The sequence below is a fragment of the Mastigoproctus giganteus genome, chromosome 1, assembly GCF_048544385.1.
Source record: "Mastigoproctus giganteus isolate SK-2022 chromosome 1, ASM4854438v1, whole genome shotgun sequence".
Lineage (NCBI taxonomy): Eukaryota > Metazoa > Arthropoda > Arachnida > Uropygi > Thelyphonidae > Mastigoproctus > Mastigoproctus giganteus.
Genome location: NC_143575.1, coordinates 60,614,569 through 60,639,284, shown reverse-complemented (window position 1 = coordinate 60,639,284; position 24,716 = coordinate 60,614,569).

Below are 24,716 nucleotides of genomic sequence, written 5' to 3'. Positions count from 1 at the left end.
GCGCACATTAGGCTCTCGATATGAGGGGAGCAATAGTTGGACACAACAGGTTATCTCCAAATCGATTCCAAGCAGGCACATTCATTCATGACTGTGGTACATCCATATGGGAATTAGTTCTTCCAATAGGATAATGCAATGCAAAAAGACAGTTGTACACAATTGGCTCCGGGAACATGAGTTCAGCCTATTGCAGCGAACTTCCCAGTCGCCGGATCAGTGGAATGAGGCGGAACGAACTCTTCGGAGCAGATTTTTCCAAATTACAACTGTGGGAAGCCTTGAGTTAACATGGATCAGCATCCACTCACTATTTCGAACTTGAGTTCATGCCACCGCGAATCCAGGTTGAAGGGAAAGCCTACTCACTAATGAAAATAGAATCTAATAAAGTGGTCACTCAGCGTACAACGCAACCAATACACGTTGCATTTTGTGGATTATTTCAGTCCATTAAAACGTATAACTCGTTTCAAAATAGTGCCTGTGAAAGCGCCTGCCCTATCGGAAAAACTAGTACTCAGGAGGTAAGTTACAAGTAGTGCTAAAGCAGCAAATAAAAATACTTCTTTTCACAATATGTTAATTTATTTGAACTAATATTAGAAGTTTAAACGATGTCCTCTGGTGAAATAAGATATTTTCTTGCCCCTTGCTAAGACAGCAAAGGGAAAATTAACCTTTTTGCAATGTCATTACACGCCAAAAGGTAGATCTGCCCATTACACATATACACAAACGCGTTTGAAAGTAGTGCAATACAAGGGCAACTAAATTTCCTCTGTTTTAGAACTCCATTGGATTAGCAAAGCAGTTTAAATCCAACTGGCTGTAAAGCGAAGATATCATCGTCACCCATCTGGAGAGTGCTTGTGATGTAATGTGCAGAACATTGACCTGGAAAGGAAGTAATGTCAAGTACGCGATTATAAAAATGAGGGACGAGTAATTTCCGGGTGGAGGTAGTCAATGCTGGGAGCGTTTAACAACGTTTATTTGTTTCAAAGTAGTTCAATACTTAGACAACTCATGCTACAGCAGTTCCGATTGCTAGAAGCAGCCTCTTTAATAATTTAATTTAGATAACTGCATCAATAATAGTTCTTTTTCCCTATTTAAGATAAAGTCAAAACTTATGATTTTAATGCGTAATCTAAAACCTACTTCTAGACACAATTTACAACTCTATGATAGTCTCAGATCATTATTACAGCTATATGGTGTACTAAGAGCATTCTTATTTATTATGAAAAGAACTAAACAAAAGTCACTTCAAATCATATTCTTAGTAAAAATTAAATTTACAAAAATTTCATTATTTTCTGTTAAGGTGGTAGTTGGCCCAGGTTACGTAATTCAACTTACGAATATTATGGCCATCGACAGGGTATGGTATGTTAAAAAAATTAATGTGAATGGTAAAAATTAATTAACACTTAATTACTTTTAACCGAGGACATCTCAAGTCCTCGGTTGTGATTGTGTCTAAGTAAACGTATATAGGCTATATGAAAATGCTTTGTTTATTGTCAGAAACAGAATACAATTCCTAAAAGAGCAATATGTTACAAAAAATGTACAGTATTACAAATTGAAGTGTATTTACAAAACTGTATGGATGTACAATGTATACAATGAATTCTAATAACAAAACATTTAGAGATTCATTAAAAGTTTCCAAATAATTTACTTGCATTGCTGATTGCATTAATAGAAACATAAATAAATTAAAGAATAACATAACAGCAAAAAACAGTAAAAGGAAAATGATAATAATAATCGGAGTAATAAAAATAGGATCAGCTAGATAGATTTCCAGAAATAGGGGTGCGCATCTTGTTTAAGTTTTCTGATTGATGAGAATCTCCAAACTTGTGTAAAAGTTAAATGATTTGTGCGAGATTTGTCTCTTACAAATGTTGAAGTGACCAATACAATAAGTTGACCAAATCTGAACTGTTTATACCAGGATTGGTAGAACAAACATCTTGTATATAGAAATCATAGGAGAAATTTGCTGAAGTCTGAGTGTACATTTAAGTAAGCCTAATCTACAAGCAGCATAGATGGATAAGTAGCGTGATGATGAAATATGACACCTAAATCTCTAATTTCAAAGGTTCGAATAATAGAATTGGTTCCCAAGCGATAATCAAATGTTATAAAAGATAGCTTATGGTGGCCATGATAAGTAAGAAAAAAGCACTTTTCTAAGTTCAGATTAAAACCATTAGAGGTCGCCCAGTGGAGTTTGTTTGCTGTAGGGTTAGCATAAGCATATGATGCAAGAAAGCAAGCTCATACAGCATCAGCCAGAAAGGGGGGGGGGGAATCCCATTTCACGCAACCATTCGCTCTAAAAGTTTGTCCAGTTCTTCCTTGAATTTATTTAACCAACTTCCACACTGACAAATGGAAGTTTGTTCCAGCAGTCAACCAATCGCTGGCTAAAGAAAAATTTTCGAACTCTATTCTACAACTGTCCTTCCTCAATTTTAATTATGTCCCCTCAGGTTCATAATGTGAACAAGAGGAAGAATCCCATCAGCATTGAGCCTGCTCAACCCATTCAAAGCCTTATGCACCTCAAATCAGAACACCTCGCGGTTGCCTAGTCTCCAGAAGCTGCAAGTTGTAGAATTTAAGCCTTTCTTGGTACGAGCACCCCTTCGTTCCTCATGCGCCTAAACCCACTTTGATTAAAAGGCGCCTAAAATCCGTTAGTTGCTGATGCGCCTAAAACCCTTTTCAATGACGAGGATACATATATTTCATTCACTCGATTTGCCCTCTGTCTTCACCATAAGGCGTGCCGCTGCTAGGACAGTCCAGAATACTCCCCACTCCCTGTTAACCCCTTTGTGGGTAGGATAAATGTAAATCTGTGCTACGGAAACTACACTGCAAACCCTTTACGGGTAGGATACATGCTGGCGCCAACTTCAGGGTGGGGGATCACTGCTGGCACTCAACTGGGTGCGGGATCAATACACAGAGCGCTTGGCCAATGGCGTTCGCACAGGGGCACCTGCTCCTGGAGCTGTTAATCCCCTTTCCAACCCCTACTTCGCCTAAATCCATAGTGAACAGTCTTCGCTATTAGTTCACCTACCCTCAATATTACTAATGATTGGAGGCAGGAGCAAAAAATAATTGATGCACCCCTGACGCACATTTGGCAGGCAAGGTGGAATGACACCACCAAAGGAGCAATAACACAAATTTCTTCCCCTAGTAACAAAAATGTACCCAAAAGCACCAGCATGGATATACCCGGGCCTCAACATTATCTACTTATTAACAGGCCACGGCCCGTTCAGAGATAAACTAAACACAATGGGCATAATAGAAGACAGGAATTGTCCATGTGGAGAACCAGAGACTTGGAGTCACGTCGTGCATGACTGCGACAACTGTGAAGATATAAGAGTAAGTCTTATTTTAAGAATTCAGTATAACCCAATCCACCAAGAGTCCCGACTATTGAACACTCAGGAAGAGTACACAGCACTAACTAACTTCGCAATACAATTATTCATAAGAAGGAAAACAATTATCACAATGCAACCTGAGGACAACAACACCCAATAGATATATCGCAAACCAAATGTCATGGACGAAGTAAAAATAAAGGAGAGAACAGAAGAGTCAAAGCAAGAGCAAAAGAATAAAATCTCAGCATGAAGAAATACACGCCATTTGAGCCTCAAGAGACCTGCGCAGGGCTACTCCTCCTGGGAGAGCAGAAAGCAAGAATCCTGCGGACCGACATTTCGGACTTGATACAAACGCACCACAACGAAGTTCCTGAAAATGACAGAAACTGGAATGACATCAGAACTAGAGTGCCATCTGGCTATCAAATCTCGCACCTGCGAGATTTCTTTAAAACCCTAATCCCTGGCGGGGGGGAGACACGCTCCCTTCCTCCTTGCCAACCCTATTTCCCTCTGGTGAGGCATGGGCATGCCTCACTGAAAAACGGGGGATCACCTTCCCTAATGGCTTCTCTGGTTCCTATTTCCACCTCCAGCCTGCATTAGCCCTACATCAAAATTTTAAGGCACACCAAAATTATTGCCCGACCCAATTAGCCTTTATCAAAACCTTAAGCGTAAAACCCCAAACAGTGCTCCTAAAGCAAAACCCCAAATTCGCAATAAAACATCCTCGCGACTATTTATTTTTCTAATTTTTATTTATTTTAGTCCTAGCCACCGAAATCCCAGGAAAGTAGGTGGCAGGACCTGCCAGAGTACTGATTCAATCACTGGTAACACCCGGCTGGAATTGGTAACGTCGGGCCCCACTAGGGGCCCGGCGGCTAACAGGCCGGATGAACAATGGGCACAACATACTACATATTCCACACACTTAAATCTCTGGCTTGACCGATACAGAGAACATGCGCGGAGATGGGAGAAATCCCAGGAACCGTTAGACCCCCAACATACCAAATATTAGTCCCCCTTTCTTTCACCCTGCAGTCTGACCTCCTCCGCTCTTATTCGCTGTAAACTCTTTTCAACAAAAGTGTTTATTATTATTATTTTTTTATTGTGGCCTCTGCCAGACAACTCAAACGACTCTAGCAACGGCCAGCCAAAGTATGATGGGCAGCTTGGCTCACCTACCAGTGGTGGTCGCAGGCAACGTAGGATCCCATTAGGGGCTACTGCGGCCAAGAAGCCAGAGTAACAACAGAACCCAACAACACTATACACATACAACACACATTTCTGGCATTTACAGAGTCCTGTATTCTTCACAAGAGTACAGATGGCGAAGTTGTGGGAGACCACAGGTGGTGCCTTACCCTAAACACTATGCCACTACCCCTTCGGGTTTTAGGCGCATCAGCAACTTAAGCCATATTGTAACTGCATATACACATTGTCTGTAAATTACGTATGTCTTGTGGTTGGTTTTTGTTTGCTGGATGAAAAACTCGAATGCCTGGGGAATAGTTCCTTCCTGATTATATCCTCCCAGAAATTATTATTTTTTTCTGTTTATACTCCGGCACGACAACAAAGTCAGTAGAGTTTACAATAAATCGTCAATACAAATATTTATCGTATTTACTAGTCACAGGCTTGAACCCCGGTCCACTCAAGGAACGCGTGCTATGCACCCTCGCTCCTGACCACTCTGCTACGTCAGGCCTAAGTTTGATGTGTCGTGGTATAGAGCTCCTTTCATGGTATGGTTTGGCTTGGGCCCATTAGTCGTTATTGACAAAAACCATGAATGCCGTGCAATACCAGGACAGTCTGGACAATTATGCACTTCCAACATTATGGAAATACTTCGGGTAAGGCCCATACCTGTATCAGCAAGGCAACGCGCCATGCAATAGTGCTCGGGTCGTAACAGAGTAGTTTGAAGACATATGTTTGGAAAATTTGGATTGGACAATCCACAGTGCTGATATGAACCCTATCGAGCATTTGGGATGTATTGGATCATCGGGTACGTGCACGTCGAGATCGCCCAAAGAACAAGGTCGAACTGTGGCTGCGTTAGAGGCCGAGTGGAGGAATGTCACCTGACATTTATAAAAATGTCAGGTGATATGTTCCCCTGGCATTTACTACCATGAAGGGAATTTGTCACTCATCATTGTGACACTTTATTTGGTATGGTAGGACAAATAAAGATTATTTCTTCAAAGCTGGTTGAGAGCATGTCGCGAAGATGAGTATAAAAGCAAAAGGCTTCCGTACAAAATATTAAATGACACAATAAAAGGTCTTTTTTTGTCTAAAGGCAGTGTCCGGATATTAATGGTAGGGCAGTGTATATTGTTCAAGGTCAAGGCAATGAAAAGCAAGCTATACGTAAGTACTAAAGCCGAAGGCAATTGGGACCAACATGAGGGATGTATTGGATCGTCGGGTACGTGCACGTCGAGATCGCCCAAAGGCCTAGAGTGGAATATGCTTTTGCAAGGTTGAAATCCCCAAGAGTAACAAATATAATACTCGGAAGGAGTGCAATTGTATACTATTCAGGTTCCACTGTTAAACACGTTGCCAATTGTATGACTGCACTAATGCTTTCAAATTGTCCAAAAAAGTATTAGACAAATTTGAAAGGAAGTGATGCAGAATAATAACGACTCCACCTCCTCGACGCTGGGTGGGTTCTATCCAACCTAATAATATTGAATAACAGGGGCACAATCTCACTATCTAGAATGTCGGGGGCGAGCTATGTTTCTGTTATAATTAAGAATTGCAAAGCAGAAAATTAAGAGTGAGATGAAGGCGACTGAGATGCCTATTGTTCTGATGAAAAAAAAAATTCAGATATTTTTTAGGGCTGCAGTTATTATTTTAGTTGTTTGCACCGGCTTTACTGTTAATATAAGAGCTATGTAAAGTAGCGGTTCTCTTGAAGGGGTTGAGTGAATGATGATTATTGGGCATCGCAACACAGAATGATTAAATTCTACGCTGATCTTTCAGAATCAGTAGGACCAGATATGTTTTTTGACTGAAGATTTCGGTAAAACCAGGATCACTTAAAAGAATGCATGCGATTCAAAAAAAAAAAAAAAAAAATGATAAGAAAGGTTGTGCATTGATCGGGTTAATGAGAATTTAATTATGGTGGAAGCTTTTAGCTTTATTCGGTAAGTTTAAACGTAAGATTCAATATCACCTTCACTCTATAATGATAGAAATATTATGAAATATTTCAGAAGAAATTCTAATAAAGTATAAAAGAAAATCTTAAAAGAAGAGATATGGGCATTAATGATACGAGTCGAAGTTCTCGTATTCCATCTCGGTTTATTTAATTATTTATTTCGAAACATTCGTGTAAAATACATCGCTGCATTTTACACGATATTTCAAAAAACATAGTTGGAAATAGATATAAAACAGCTGTAATATCAAGTACGAATTCTGATTTTAAATAATATTTTGCAGAATTTAAAACCATTAGGTAGATATTTTTTCAAGCCACGAATTACAGAAAAGCGGCAAAATTATGGATGATACACCACAAAGAGAGAAAATTCTCTCGTTATCAAGCAGGGAAACTGAGTCGCTAAGCTGGGTGAAATGCTGCAATCGTTGCAATGGTAAGTTTTAAATCTTTGCAATCCTCTATCAGCATACAGACATTTTTGTAATGTATTTCTGATGCTAGTAGTTTAATCAAAATCGTTCTGTAGACTGACGCTCCATAACACCACACTCCCGAGGGTTGGGAGGGGGACTAGCTAAATGTAGCATTGATTAAATTCCATTTGTCTCAGAAACAGGAACGAAAAAGTTCCCTAACATATAATCGAAACACCTTTTAGACATTTACACTCTTCATGATTCCAAAATAAAAATCAAACTAGAAAAGCGATCACCATTTTCACTGATTAAGCTAATAAAAAACTACTCCTGCGGTATATATTAGTAACTGCGCAGAAAATGAAGGGAATTATTAAACGCATTTGAGTTTAATAATTCCCTTTAACTCCCACCAAAATCAGAGTATACAAGATCTTTGATAAGAATGTTATCCTTAATCGTATTAGTAGTGGTTTCATAATAGGGTTTTAGGAACATCAGCGACTAAGGACATATTTTCCGTATATATTCTTTGCAAATTACACGTGTTCTTTTGTCGATTGTCTGGAAGAAAAATCCGAGTTTCCTGGATGAAAAACCATCTACCCTCGCCTGAGACCGACTAACTCAGGTACGTTGTGAAAATGGCCCAGAAAAATTCCTCCCTTCATCGAAGGAACTTAAACACCGGTCTTTTCCACCTGGTGTGGGGAGGATCACGATTTTACCAACAGTAAATGATTATCGCACATCTGTGTATACTGCAGTTGCAGCAACCTTTTCAGTATTTGAAGGCTCATGAGTTAATAATACTCATGCAGTAATTATTATGGAAAATGGTGAGAAAATAAGATAACCTACAGCTAGAAGCTCTTGTCGAAATTTAAATAAACTACTGAATATTCTGTTTTAAAGACGGTTAGGTTATTCTACCCACGGTAGATCGAGAATAATCCAGAAACTGAATATTTTATCTTAAGTTGCTTTACAACTCTGAACCACAAGTTTCTACAACCACCACGTTAAAGAAGGTCTAGCAATTGAACTGAAAATGCACTTCATCTTAAAGCACTTCTTTGTTTTCATTTATTCTCCAGATGGCTTATTTCTCCTTCATATTTTGCCCTCTTCGCTGTGTATTTATATTTTTAAATATATCTTTCAGTTCGTGTACCGAAACGAACATTAATTTCAAACTCCACCTCTCGGAATTTAAAAAAGCTCGGTCTTATTTCTCAGAAAGTAACGGAATGGAAATAAATAACTGTCTTCGGAGTTCATTTACATTTCCGCTGTGTTAAGAAAGTATCAGTTATCAGGAGAAGAAAGATTTGTAATAATAGGAGAGGGAAATCTGTTAGAAAGTGGTTCCGGTAGCGGGGAAGAGAAAGAGGAAAGTGGAGTAGATGGTCATTTCATACAAACTCCACTTGTTCATCTGATCACCTGTTTGCTGTCGCGAACACATCAGTCACACCCCTGTCATTATATTCAAGTCAGCAGCCATTTACATCATTGCAGGCTATTAACGACTGATAAATGTTTCATTCTTTCCCGCTGCTAAAAAAACCTCTTCACTCTCTTCCTGCTAGAGCCATCACGTGAGGCAGTTAATTTCAAAAACGGTTGGAAACACGCGAGCCTCTATACATGTGGAAGAGCGATTATGAAAATTCTTGAAACCTGCAATTTTCGGACATATTGAAGTAAGCTTCGTAATTCGAGAGAGAAAGAGAGAAGAAAAAAAGAGAAAGAGAGAGAGGAAATATTCCAAATATCTGATATTTTCTTTGCATACAAAAATAATTCGTACATAAATCATCCTGAAGAGGTGGATCTTAAACATGAGAACAATCAAAGTGTTTTGGTTTGCAAATTTCGTATTTTAGCCCCTTCGCAGGAAGAATTAATTTTTTCCATCAACTCTTTTTGCTTTCGAAATGGATACCAAATCAGCCTTCTGGAAAGTTTCGCAGATAACGTAAGTGGAAGTTTTAAGACAAAAGAAATTGCAAAAAAGTTTAAAGAAATAGAACATGATTACTACCTCTTATTCTGTTGTTCACCATGCGTATTTATTTATAGTCTTTTTCTTTTTATCTTTGAACTGAACAAACACCAGATTCCCAGCATGTCAAACGTAATGTATTTCGCTGTTACTGAGGATATATATACAATAAGCAGCACGTTTAACACAAAGAAAATCCTTTTTATTCTGATATAACGAAAACGTTAAGGCGAAGATCTTCGTCAGCTTTAAGTTTTGATGATTGACCTTCTGTATCTCGACAGAATAGTGTTTTTATCGAGTTAAAGAAGGTGAATAGTGCATATCTAGAATTGCAGTTAAGTTCCCATTTTATGCTTTATATTTCACTTTGGAAATTATTTTTAATTAATTTGTAACTAGAATAAATAATTGCAGAATGAAAGTGGGAAATGATTGGAAATTATTATATTTTATAATCAATTTCACATGTAATTTAGAAAATAATAGAAATGCTATTCTTGATTAATTTTTTTTTTTAAATCCTCCTCCTAACAAGTCTTCCTGCGGAAAAATTACAGTACACGACTCTCAGAAAACCATAGAGTGGAAAAAACTGATCTTCTCCACAAAATTCACAGCGACCTTTCAGAGGTAAAACAGAAACAACTGTATACAATCCCCCTAAGATGTTTCAAAATAAATTCGCCTTACTTAAAACAACCCCGTTGGCTTAATGGAACTACAAAATAAACCTTCCTCATGAAGCAAAAGACTACCATCGGGTTGAGAAAAAAAGAGACTAGCATAGATGGCTTCAGTGCCTATAAAAAGTCATAACTCTTTTCTTATGGTTGCTGTTGCATTTGAGGATTTTTTTGCACAAGGGCCTCTTCGGCCATATTGTGGCTGTTCATGATTTACCTATCACTAATTTCACGTGTTATTATGATCAGAGATTATTAAACAAATGTATGCTTTTCAAATAGTTAAACAGTTTTTCAAAATTTGCATCACTGCCAAGAATGTGATGAAATTAAGAATTCCTGCAAGTTGATAGGGAGCTTAAGCTGGATATTCGGATAGTTGGGGACATTCAATGAGAATATGCCTTATTGTTAGCTGTGACTGACAAAAGTAACACTGAGGATTCTCTCCCACAAGCAAATACAGATGAGTTAGATGGGATGACCGATTCGGAGTCTTGTCGGAATCACTTCTTGCCTGCTTCTCCTGAACTGTTTTCTAAGTTGGAAAGACACCAGAGAAGACAGTCATGAGCAGATCACAATTAAAGAAAACATGGATTAATATTTCAACTGGCTGACCAACCACAGAACCATCCACTTTTCCAACTTTTGGTCCTCCCCGCAAGCTCCTAATATTCCCAAGCATAATCCATAACAATTTGAATCAAATCGTCGAAAAGTTTCATATTTGGTAAACCATACAAGTTTCCTCTGTTGTACTGCAATTTTGGCTGCGTTTTCAGCCAAAATTGCAGTACATACATCTTATCCTCCTGGTCCATATTTTCAGCAAAATTCTGGGTGACATCCACCTTCCACAAGTACAGGACTCCTAAAGGACCACAACATTTTAAATACATCGCCACATGAATGCATTTGAGAAAACAATCTCCTCCACGTCCATCTGACTATTACTTCAGCCATAGGCTCTACACCTTCACACAGTAATCAAGGAAGACCGACATACACAACTTCTTGGGTGCCAAGAATTCAGAAAGCCCTCAATGACAAACCACAACTTTAGCTGATCTTTTGGATATCAATTCAGCCTAACATAGAATGACAGAAGTTCTAATCTCCATCCACAAGAATAACTTCAACATCTACGTTCTAAATATAAGTTTTGTTTATTCTGGAATCCAAATGCTCATCGTATCACAACACAAGCACCTTAGTATATGCAGCACTGAAGAAGTGTAAAACAGATTCCTAGCCTCAAACCCTGTGATCTAGAATTAGTTCTGACATCAAGCTTTCAGTCATACGCTCAGGATTTACTCTAAGTTATCTCATAGGCTCAAAAACAGGTTTTGAGCACTGCTCTACAGATCAATCAAAAGCTCACGAACTTCAAACCGCGCCTCCTCCCTATCCTCTATTATGCCTGAGGCAGGTACTGTTGAAGGACCTAACTGAGATGCTCAAATGTCTTTTTGATGTAAAACATTGCAAAGCCAAAGTGTCAACATCAATGAATCGCTCATCTTAAAAAGTAACAATCCACAAAGATCTAAGCTTGGTATGGAAAAGAAATTAACGCCCAAGACATGCGCACCTTATCTGCGCTCAAAAGTACCCACATTAAATCTTGTCGATCGGCCCTAAGTTATTAAAACTCGAGATGCTTAATTCCCAAAAAAATTAATTAAATTAAAATTTAAAAAATAATAAATACGTCTTCCGCTGTATGTATTCCGTATATGCACAAATACCATGGTCCTCTGTCCCTAAAACGGCTCAGCTGGCTGATTGGTAACCAATATACCATTCGTAGAGCTTAGTTGTACTTAAATACCGAAGACGCTGCATGGAAGCAAGTACCTTGCAGAATGTAAAAAGTAACTTGCTGGTATTGGCTAGACTCACCACCGGACGCTTCTGATATTAAAGATTTAGCTGAAATACTCAGGCATGCAAGAAACTTGACCCTATACTGTAAAGTACGATGGAAATGAAGCGCTCATGTAGTATTGATCAACAGTAAGTGAAGTTATGGTAAATACATCCTGAGTATACAATATGTTGATAAAAACAATTACAGGATCACTGTATAGTTCTTTTGGACAATCTATTGTATCGACATAGACTGTGCCTGCAGAGGCAGCCCACGTTCACGGACTTAGGTGAAGATTAAATCACTAAGTTTCCAACAAATACAGGCTAAGAACATGCAAATTAAGGCATGCGCGCGATCATCAGAAAAGAGACCGACTGCAACCAGATGTAGAGATGAGGTACTATAACCCATGGATGCTTCTCTGTTTGCTGCAGATGAATTCGTTCTAATGGATAAAAAGGCTCGCCTTATAGGATACAACTGGTCAATAGTATGTTGGAAGGCTAGGGTATCGTCCAAATGGGTTAGCCTGCCTTCTCCCTTGATCTGAATCCTATAGGGTACCTTAAGGATGCCACAGAAAGATGCACTAGTTCGTCCGGACTGTCCAGTGATACTCAGTTAGTAAAAAAAAAGTTTTAATCGCAAAAGTTTAACTTTTGCGATTTTGTTGATGGGTTATACGGAATCAATTGCCCCACTTACACACAAGAATAGTGATTTATTCCAACTGATTCCGAAAAAAACTCATCGAAGTACATATCATCATATCTGCATAAACATCTTTTGCACATGTGATCTAATTATTGTTTCGACCAGTGTATTTTTGCTCGAAGACAAGCTTTAAACATAGTAATGTAAAACTGCCAACAGAGGCGCCACTGTTTAGGAAAGGATCGGAGACTTCGATAACCTAATCTGAAAGGTGATGTGGACAGAAACGAAGAGAGCAGTGGTCAAAATCAGTTCATGTTTTTGAAAACGGCCCGCTTTTTATCTTTTGTATTAAGCAGAGTACGAACTGTTTCTTCCCAAGTTTTGATTTGCTTTGGTTTCAGACAGTTTCATCACAATAGAAGAAAAAATATTCGGAAGCAGCTGCATTATTTAAAGTAGCTGTTTTTAAAGAAGTGAACTGTCATCTGACTGTTTGGGTGCACACGATGCCTGTTTGACTTTTGTATGAAACCAGGAAGGTACTTATTTTGAAATGTCTTCTTAAAAAAACAAGAAAAAAGGGGCACTCGCGTAATATATAAAGAAGGGGTAGAAAGAGTAAGGTGAAGCCGATCCTTAGACAGAAAAATGAGGCTAGTAAACGAGACCGCGTGCTTAAAGAAAACCCTTGTACACAAAGAGGCAAGGAAAGAAAGGAGCACTCATACAGAAAAGGCAGCTTAAAGAAATAATAGGAAACGAAACGTGACCGGAATTGCCTTACGGAAATTAGATTCAGAACATCCCACAAAGAGAGGAGGCGATTTGTCAGCAGAGAGAAAAACACAAGACAGCAAATTACAGAAGTTTCTGCTACCTGGTTGTAGAATGGTAAGGGGAAGAAATAAATCAATTTACAGACAGAAATGTTATTGCTGTTTGATATAACATTATAGGGAACGTGATGTCGAAAGATCTGTCTTTGGTTTGCTCTCTGTTGTACAAAAGAAGCAAAAACAAACAAGATAAAAGAAAATATATTACAGTTTTTTCTCCCTTCCCTGCTGAAACATAATTTCCCAGCGCGCATTACTCCTCTGCTCTCTACCTGTCTACTCTCTGCAGTAATATTACGGATGGCGTAAATGTACGAATTCATAAATCCACTTTTCTCTTCGTCAGTTTTTCTTTTTGTGATGAAATGGTATTTGGATACAGAAGAATCTCACCAGAAACAATTTTCCATTTGATTCTCATTCTCGCTAAGAGACACGGAGGGGAAAAATAATAAAATAAAATACGGAACATTCGCTATGGCTAAACTGATTTCCACACCGTATACGTTGATACATCAGATGAAAATTCACTTTAATCATAAAGATGATTTGTCTGCTTCTGTAAGAGGGAGCGAGAAAGGAATGGTAAAACGAGATTTTTATATGCCCACTTCAGTTCTCCTGGTAGAACTAATTGTTTATCTCCATCTTCTCTTTTATGGAGCTCAAATGAAATTCAATTATCATTCCCAAAAATTCTAAAACAAAAAAAAACATTTTCGTATACTATCTTCCATTTATAATTTCTTTATTAAGAACCAACAAACAGCTATTTTCAACAAATTTTAGTTAACAATTTAAATAATAATAACATCCCTAAAAAAAAAAAAGATCGTATATTCAGAAACATCAAAAGAATTATTAAAAACAAACTAATTTTAATGTCTGAAGTGAACGCCTGCTGAACACCACAATAAATCGTTAAATTTAGAATTAATATTTTTATTTAATTTCGAACTTTTCTCCCACCAGAGGGATACAAGTGACATTAAAATATGCCTTTAAACACGTATCTTCTGTCATTTAATAAATAGTCGTTGATTGGACGTCTCTTTCCTTAAAATTGTGATTCTCACGTGACTTTCAAAACTGACTAATGGTTACGCACCTTTCTGAGATCGCTGAAAATATTTTATCATATATTATAATATCTAAGAATAGAAAGGTATTTTCTATTTATCTTCTCCTTTTTATCTACATATTTTCTTTTGCAGACAATCGCGATAACTGCATCTCTAAATCCAGAACCTTTTTTTGTCTCGAACACAAAACAACACCTGCTATCTGACATGTTTACAGAACGCTGAGAAATCTTTTCAGCCCGCCTATGCTACCGATTCACTCTCCTCAAACAGCCAATCACCATTCACTTAATGGTTGTAGGTGAGTGGTCTCTCTGTTATGCGGTATGACCCATTACAAACTTCATGCCAACACACCCGCTTACTGGGGATTGCCATATCATTTCGTGGTTATTTCTATAAACATTACCTAAAATAAAAAAGGAAATGTATAAAAGTAAGGCGTTAGAGTTGGATTATTTTATTAAAAAGAAAGATTTTTTCAAAATTAAAATGAGATCAATTTTTTTGATATTACACGTATTTGCAAAACATTTCTGGCTAGGCATAAAGGAGTATCGAGGTGTCATTTAAAAAAAAAAAAAAAAAATTAACGCCCCCTATAGTGGGTGTATGACACTGAACATGCTGGACATTTAAATTACAGCCAATTTTACAGACATAATAGAACTGAAATACTGTACTCGTATTGAATATGAGTTAACACTGGTACCGCCATCTGTCGGTGTAGTTAGCGGTTGGTAAATGAGCCCATATTATCAACTATTAAATATTGTTTACTCTATAATCTGAAACAAAACGAAGATGGAAAAAATACAGAATCGTTTGCATAGTGGTTTAACTAAGCCATTTTTATCCTGGACACGAGGGTTAGACTAGTAGAAAAAAAATGTAAACAGAATTTTAATCAAGTTAAGGATGACTTAAAGAAGAACGCCTTTACAAAACACTCAAACAATGTCAAACTAGTTTCACAAATACAAAGGCTAACAGGAAAAACAATTGTACTTGTAAGCAGTCCAGGTATGTGACTGTATTCTGCAAAACGGTTTTGTTATCCTAGAGTGGTAATGCCATTTTTAACATCGAATTAAAATTTGATTGAAATTTTAATGAAATGAGATTTGACTAAGGTTGCTTAACACTCCATTTGCCATTCTAGGATGAATAAAATATCGTTAATATCATAAATGGTTAAATACTATACATTACGTAAAACCAACGTTACTATATTAGTTTATTCTGTTCTGAATTAATGCCAGATGACAAGAACAGCTGAAGACCAATCTAAGAATGCATTTAAAAGTGGATGAATAGCATTCTCTTTTTAAGAACGAGCAAGTGTGTTCATGAAAGGCTAGGAATTAGAAAAAAAAAATCGGAACCACTTTCAAAGGAGGGTTTTTTTTTTATTTTTTTTTATTTTTGTTTATACTCCGGCACGACAACCAAGTCAGTAGAGTTTACAATAAATCGTCAATACAAATATTTATCGTATTTAGTAGTCACGGGCTTGAACCCCGGTCCACTCAAGGAACGCGTGCTATGCACTCTCGCACCTGACCACTGGGCTACGTCAGGCCTTCAATATACCACCCTTTCCCAAAAGGACGATGAGAATAAAAATGGTTGCATTGGTTAGATGTAGGATTTTAGGCACACCAGCAACTTAGGCTAAATTGCGCTTCATATATTGTAACAAAGTAACTCAGCCATATTGTGAAAAACACCTGAGTTCGAACTCGGGTCTTTTCCATCCGGTCTCAGGAGGATGGTGATTATACCAACGTGCTACCCACGCGGGCTATAGCTGGTATTAAGGACAGGAAAGGGTTAAAGACACCGCCGTCCAAATGTGCGTGTCTCTCCCTCCGTAAAATCTTCAGTGTTTCCGAAGCCACGTGTGAGCAATATTAAAACCGATCTTGGCTTCAAATAATTTTGACCATGATTTGGGAACGAACTTAGCGACAACGTTCCTTGAAGTCCTTGGCAATTTCAAAATGCGGCGACAATTCTTTTTCTGATAAATGTGCATTTTATCAGAATTCAAGAATCGAAATATTTGAATTTGAGCCGCTTTAATGATACTGGTGGATCACTTTCAAACAGAAATGCATTTTGCTTTACGGCCGGCCAGTATTTCTTTGAACGTCATCAGACAACAGAATAACTGAAAGAGGTAGTAGGCAATGAATTTGCTAAAAAAATAAGACAATATTGTGTTGTGCATCCCACAGAATGAGGAATGTACCATTCTCTGTCATGAATACGAAAGGTTTGTCGGTTAACACGCCACATAACAAACACGAGCTGGGTAAGCGTTAAATCTTTCTGTAATTAAACAATCAGCTAGATTGCGTGAGTGAATGAATTTTTTCTTTTGTACGTACTGCCTCTTCAAAATTAATACAAAGTTATCGAATATTTGAATCGCAGTACGCATGTAGTATAAAAATCACCATTTTTATCTTCATACGACATGATTATGATTGATATCGAAGAGGACTTAATGGGGAACAGTAAGTTCTATTAAGGGCGCAACCACTTCGTTGCAAATAACGTTGAATTTAACTCCTTTAAAGGAATGAATTTTAGTTTCCATCAACAGATGGTGACATGAATGAGCATCCCAAAATACAGAGCGTTATTCAAAAACAAGTTGGCACTTCATAAGAGGTAGGGGGAACAAAAAAAGTCACTGTTGAAATCGTGTTATTATTTAACGAATATTTAAAATAACGTTGGAAGGGCCGGCTTACAGCTATTGTTCCTGCGTTAATCTTTAAATAATTAGAATCTTAATCTGTAGGTGCATGTGATTGGAATCGGTGTGAGAGAAAATATTCATTCTGGACGTTATACAATACTTTAAAAGTGATGGATTCCTCCAGCGACGAGGGAAAGAGATCATGACGTGTTTTCTGGGAAGGGGAGTTGAGGGAAGGGAGATCATGAAATTCCATAAAGATTGACAAGGAGAGTGGAAGGGTCCGTAACAATACATCGGTTAAAATGGGAATTCCTTTAGCGCCAAAGCCCTTAGATTACCAGAGATTACTCATAATGACTTCTGCATTTAAAAATTAAGTGGGTCCACTGCTATTTGTTGGCATTCTGCAGGCAGAAAAAAAAAAGTTTTGTCCGTTCCTATTTTAGTTGTAAACGACTACAAAAAGCTAAATGGGCACAATACATATAATCACTGCTTGTATATCTAAATTTCGAGAAACTTTTTCATTCGGAGAATATCTATTTAAATGTAGGTTTTTCTTGTTAATCGCGATGGCTTATTCAGTCAATAACTTCTATCCCACCTTACTTCCCACAAAAAAGTGCTCATATCGGGTAGCTATGGCTCCCTAGAGACCCTAATGAACGCCACAAGTGCGCCGAAAAGCAAAACGTAGAAAAAAATCTCTTTTTGCTTTACTAATACGCAATCATCTATGCCTCCATGATTTCAGATGAAAAACTAGACGTTTTTCTGTTAGTTTATGACTAGCGGTTAAAGCAAAGTATATGCGAACACCCTACAGCTATTTTTTGCGCTAAAAAAAGACATAACCACAGAATAATTAATAGTCAACTGTGGTGCGACAGTTAACGATGCAGGTTTTTTTAAAGTCTATGGTTTGTGCAATGTTCTTCCTTAATCAGTCAAGTTGAGGAGAAATACGGTGTAATTTTTATGACTGAACCCATAAGTCAACTTAAAACAGTAGATGGGGAAAAATTTATTAGGTGAAAAAATTTATCACCTTTAAAAATAAATACATTTGTTGATATTATTATTCATTGAAGCCAAAGCGCTACTTACCCAGTTTCAATACTGTCCATCTTCTATTTTCGTATTTCATTTCTCCCTTAATTAAAAAAAAAAAAAAAAAAACCAGAAAAAAATTAAATTTACAAAACAAAAACATTGGTTAAAACTTAGTCTAAAACACTGATGTATTTTTTTTTCAAGAAAATATGGCTAACAAAAATCTAACGTTGCAATCAAAATTTTATTTAAATATCTACTACAGCTGTCAGAAAAAGGCGTCCTTCCATCATTCTGAGAATATTTAAAAACAGTTGCTTTTACACAAGAGATACTAATCTATTTTTCAGAGTATTTTAATTTCACTAGATTTTATATAAAAGAACCAGTCTCCCGCTGCTGAAATTTTCTGATTAAAATGATTAACTCACAGAACAGAATTCTATTAGTTAATATTCAATTTTTAAGGTTTATTCAAGTTTCTGAATCTTCGAAACATAGATTTCTTCCAAAGATGCTGTCCAACTGCCGTTCAATATAATCATAGCAGAATGACTGATACGGAGACAGCTGCTATCTATTGGAATTCAATTTGGTCATCAATCATTGCGAGCGGGGAGATCCTGGACTGCGGTGTACCTGTTCTATCAAATCATCCAAAATCAATAATTCCGCGGTGAGATCCGAACACCTGCTGGTCAGTCACTGACCCGTGTTACTAAGAAGCCAGAAAGAGACAGATGTGGTTTATGTTTCCACCAGACACTTCAATAATTGGGTGTTGAAAAACCGTTGAGATTAATTCCGATATCTACTCTACCAAAGCGAGAGATGGTGATGGAATTGAACAAATACTAAGGAATAGTCTCCTGCATTGCTTTGAATGTTGAAATTCGGCGCACCTAAAACACTGAATAGAATATCACTATGTTTCAACTTGGTGTAATCAATATTTTATTTTTCCCCTTCGCCATCATAACGACCATCACATGTTCTGTTTCTCACTCTTATATACACAGCACATTGAAACACGTGAGTTAGGGGGTCATTGATCTCCTTTAGGATGGTGATCATCAACTGTGTCTGGAAAAGGAGCTTTTTTTAATCAAGTACTTTTTTTTGGCGTAGTCCAGCCTACAGCAGTTTTTTTTCATTTTTTTAATCTACTTTAAGACTCTTCTCATATCAAAAATAAATTTTTACACATTGAATCAACGCATTTAGAATTCACTGTATGGTTACTTTTACGATATTGAGAAGCTGCAATTACAATTAGACAACGGAAGCCAGTTAATGAGATTTCTTTAAAAGTGTTTAAGTCTAGACGTGAAAATCGCCTAGTGCATTAAAAGAAATATTCACGCTCGTCCTATTAAAGGAAGAAAATAAAATTAAAGCTGACTTCTGGGATAATCCGAAAACCAACCAACGGAAAAATTAAGCCATAACACTACGAGTGTATCGATGGTTGCAGATAGTAACTGACAAATGTTGAAACTTGGAAATATTAGAGATGGTAATTTATTTCATCTAATGATGCATATAAATAAGAGAAAACGAAATCTAATTATATGAAATACTCCTTCACTGAGGATATGAGCGAAGGAATTTACTTTTTATATGTTAAAATAATATGGACTTGTTCTAACGCAGTCAGCAGAAATAAACTAAGGAGTTTTGGACCCATTTAGGTATCGCCTACCAAAGATTTCTGAAAAAACAGTCTTTAAACATCTCAATGACCACTGATTCGGTCACAGGCAGAGTTATCTACATTTAATCTTGAATGGTATATCGGCAATAATTCACCTCCTGGAGAACTTTGATAGCATTCAACAAACCAAGAACAACAGTGACCAAATTGGCAGTACCTCAATATTAAAGGAGATTTTCCAGGCTTTCCATTCATGCATTCCTCCATAACCCCAGAGAATCATTTTCGCTCCCCCCCCCCCCCCCCGACATCTTCAGAGAATTGATGACTGACAGATTCTTCACGACTCATGGAGCATTCTACAACTTCACCACTAATTACAAAGGAATTCTAGGTGGGTAGACTGTTTCTTATGGCATACCCTTTGCGGCTGCCCTACATCCCTTCTGTCTGCATAAGGACTTCACAATGCAAATGACTTGAAGATGTTTGTCAGAACATGGGTGCTCAAGGTGCGCCAGATCAAGAATGCTTCTCTATAGGTTTCTTTACTACATATCTCGAAACCACCGAAACTTAATGCAACAAGAATGCACATATAGTCTTGACTACAAAAAGACCTAATATCAACATATCAACGTGACTATTCCCAGATTAGAGTTCTTAACCAGGGAGACTCTTTCTCTCTATTCAGAGTGAAAATGTGAGATGTTCTATCACAGGAAGGTGAAATTGCAGAGCAAAATTGGATGGTGACTGTGCAGTCACCATCCAATTTTGGGATTATTAACAAAGGAATTGGATAATCCATATCCTAAATGGTCACCACATAATGAGTACACGAGAGCAGAGACTATAGAATGGTTTGGTATAATAATAATAATAATAATAATAATTTTCTGTTTATACTCCGGGACGATCAAATGATCAGAGGAGTTCACAAGATAGACAGAATACAAGAAACAGCACCGTATTCAACAGTCACGGGCTTGAACCCCGGTCACTCAAGGCACGTGTACTTATGCACCCGCGCGCCTGACCACTAGGCTGATTAGTTACCTTCACTCGACACTTTGCTAGTTCCAGGAAAAGAATCCTCGCTGCTCTATGGAGTACTAAAGAGGAAATGAGTGGTGTTTATCATCCAAAACTGACCACTTAAGTGATGAGATTATCTTAGAGGGCCACTGGGAAGACAAATTTGGTCTCTGCTGCTGACTCTCAACTGAAAATTTCAAGTATCGTACTAAAATTCTTTCCTAAATGCGATGGCTCAAACCCATTCTCGAAAAGACTTATTATCCACTTCACATCTTCCTAGGCTGAGAAAAATTCCTTCAGATCACTCTAACTCTGGCAGTTTCAGCTCATTAGTCTAAACACAGTCACTCTCCAACTTTTCTTTCAAAGAACGTTCCAGATTTTTTCTGCTTCCCATCTTTGATGCAGAATCAGAAACTGGTTGGTTGCTAAGAGCTAGCTCATCTCCTGTGTGAGCCTCAGAAAACCCACCAACACCACCCCTGATCCTAAAAATCCATACGCCAAGTCCAAATGTGAAACTAATCCCGGTGTAGACAAGGAGCAATTTAATCTTTGCTTCCATTAGCTCATAACTCAACTCCCAAACACTAAATTCGCATTACAGGTAACTCCTTAGTTTCGATTACAATCAAATTTCTTTTTATAAAGAAAAAGAGTGTATGGGTTAAAGAGTTATTCAGAGTGTATGGGACTCCCTCCTTTAACTAACCAAGAAACAAGATATCGTTTATTGTATTATCATCTGGCATATGCTGCTGTTTCAGGAAAATATTCTACAATTCTAAAGTTTATTATTGATGCTATTTCATTTCAAATTTATATTTTATAGAGTGGAATTTAATTATTAATAGCAGGCCATCCCATAAGTACGTCCTCTTAAAAAAAATTACATGGGATCAAATTTTAAGAAGTAGGCCTACACATTTCCTTTGTTCTGACTTTCCACCACCTTTTTATAAACATTTCAAGAACACGTTTATACAATTTCCTTTGGCCTGGACACGAACAACGTGGACTGTGGTTCTGACAGCCTCAGGAACTTTGATTCTTTTCTTTTGAGATATGTTATATACTTAGAAAAGGTAATAATCAGTGCACGATCTGTAAAATTCAATTTAAGGAATAATTTCCATGGCGCATTTAATTTTATAAAAATCACACACAATAATTAGACGCAACAGGCAGTAAAACTCAAGTTTCCTACAATTCCAGGTGTCAAATTACTCCATCTGCATTATTCCAAATATTCAAGTAATATGACTGCATTCATTAACTGTAGCCTGGTTTAAAATGTGCAAATCGTTCGTTAGAGATCATACCATTATATGAAATAGTTTTCTTAATAATAAAATGGAATCTCTACAGGTAAAAGTAAATGCAATAAATGAATGACTGCTCATAGACTGTCCACGGAGCAGATGGGCATTAACGATAATGATAAGGGGATTAACAGAGGGACCGTAAGCTTTATAAGATGATCTATTATTAGAATTTGCTTCTTCAAGATGACTTTCACCGGAATCATTTTAAGCTTCTCTTCAAGTGAGGTAGTTGGAACCGTGTAGAGTGTGAAAGGCTCCTGGCACAAAGCAAAGAAGAGCTTTAAGGGTAATGAGCCACACTTCACGTTATCTTTCAACGAATGACGCCGTATGGATTTGGCGACAACCCAAGGAATGCTTCAAAATGCACTCTAGAGAATAAAAGCATTTCATTAAGGTGAAAAAGCAAAGTTTGGGAGTGAAATATGAGATTAAACGTCAAGAATAGTTTCGAGGAAATCTCAAATTTCTCTAAGTGCAAGACGATTATGATTAAAACGTATATTTGCAGATCAGAATAACAGGATGGTTACCCGTTTACTACTACTATGAAACATAAAAGTAGATCATATTTGAACTGAGTGATCTGGGAACACACTCGGCCATTTATCTTTGCTATACCTAAAAACATCATCATACAACCCACGAGTATTACTGCATTCCATCTATTTTGCATTCAATCAAACAAAAAGCTTTATTTTCATTGGAATACGAATACGCTGTTATTTTTTTTACAAAAATACAACCGTTAAATTACTTTCTCGACATAGATTGATGAATTCCGTTTTCTATTTGCTTTATTCTTTAACCATATCAATGTGTGTGTCCCTAATCTATGTTTTTATGTGTATTTTATGAGTTACATTAGCTTCATTCCATACTTATGCATTCATTTATTTACTTCGTATATATAATATGCACCATTTGAAAATAACGACAAATGTATTTTAATAAAGCATATATATATGTTCATTATCCCACTTGTGACGTAGCAAACTTGGCACAGCCATTCCCTCTTAGAAAGGGGCGAGGGCAAAAAGACCTTTTTTATATAAAAAGTCATAAAATTTCTCGATCTGCTCCCTCATAAAATTAAAATTCTATTGGTCTTAAAAAAACACAAGGAACAGAATGCATTTGTGTGCATCGTATGGGAAGCATCCGCCTTTATTTAATATTTAAAAGAGGAGCCACCATCCAGCTACATCCTTGATGGAACACATGTTGGGTGCTATAGATGTTTCGTTCGTTTCCTCAATGCTTTCTATACAAGCCCTATGCGGAATGCTTCGCCCGAGTGCAGCGTTCTTTAGCTATCTACTCATGCATATCAAATAGCATTGCTTATTTATTTATTGGAACGGTATGCGCAAGGATATTTTTATTTCTTTGACAATGCACAACTCCAAAGATGTAATTTATTTACAACTCTTTCTTGTAGATTCTTATGCAGTATTAGAAAGTGTATAAATTGGTTTTTCCCTATCTAAACATTCGTTAATTGGTTTTTAAGCCAATAAACATGTTCTGCACACAGAATAATCTAAAAAAAAACAGCTAGTTAATGACTTTTTGCATTTAAGAGCAGAGAAACAAAATAATAATGCCAAAGATTGGATTTAAATAAGATATTCTTTTTATAGTTGAAGTACAATGAAACAGAACATCTTTTTAACCACACCATATCAAAATCACTATATCAAGCCCAGATATAAGAAAATCCCCAAAAAACCATAGGAAGTCTGAAAATAGAAGTTTGTTTATTTTTTCGCTTTATTTTTGTCTTCTCACAAATAACTCCCAAACTTAACGCTTATTTACCTAAAAAGGATTACATTGTTCGGAAAGATGGTCTTAGTATTAATAAAACTGAAAGGTGAAATAAATGACTAGTATTAGGGGTTGTTTCTGGATGCTATTTGTACCACTAAGACGATCATATCTATAGTTCCATTCAATATTTTACTTATGACTTCGACATGGTGAAACGTGATCCGGCATGATCAAACAACTGAGCGTGCTGTATCTTATAACTAACAGTCTGTCATCTATGGAAGAACGTCATCAAATGACAGCCGATCGTCTTGAGGGTGTAGACCAATAGTATTAAAGTACAATCTTGCCATCTTTCTTTGTCCAAATATCGGAAAACTAAGGAGGTTTATATTTTCTAAGGCGAAAGGGAAAATGCTTGCCTGGCTCAACTTAAAGCTTGTAATGAAGGTTATTTCTTGCAACTGTGACAACGTAATATTTAGTCTCGTATCGGAAGACATGGAGAGGAACAAAGGCCTTACTTCATCTCCTTTGGAGCCATATTTCACCAGTCGCTCTGACGTCTAGAGTTGTCATAGTCTGAGGGGTGGGGGGGGGGGCGTACGCAATGAAAGAGCTTTATTCGACTGAGACGCTAAAGTAGTGACCGATCCGCAGTCCAGTTGGGTCCGTGAACTGTATCGAAGAATATTTCTCTGCGAGAAAGGAGGGGGGAAGGGGGCTACTGCTCGAGAGAAGGAAAGCAATGTATAACGTATTGGTTTGAGGAGATCATTTCCGCTTTAGTTTTCATGACAAGTCTAGAAAAAACTTTTTTCCTTCGGGAGTCCGATTTCAGTGACAGATGAAGGAAAGAGATAGATAGCTTTGGTGTCTCATCTTTTTTGCTATTTCTCCTCGCATTTTACATAACATTTCGTCATGTGTCCG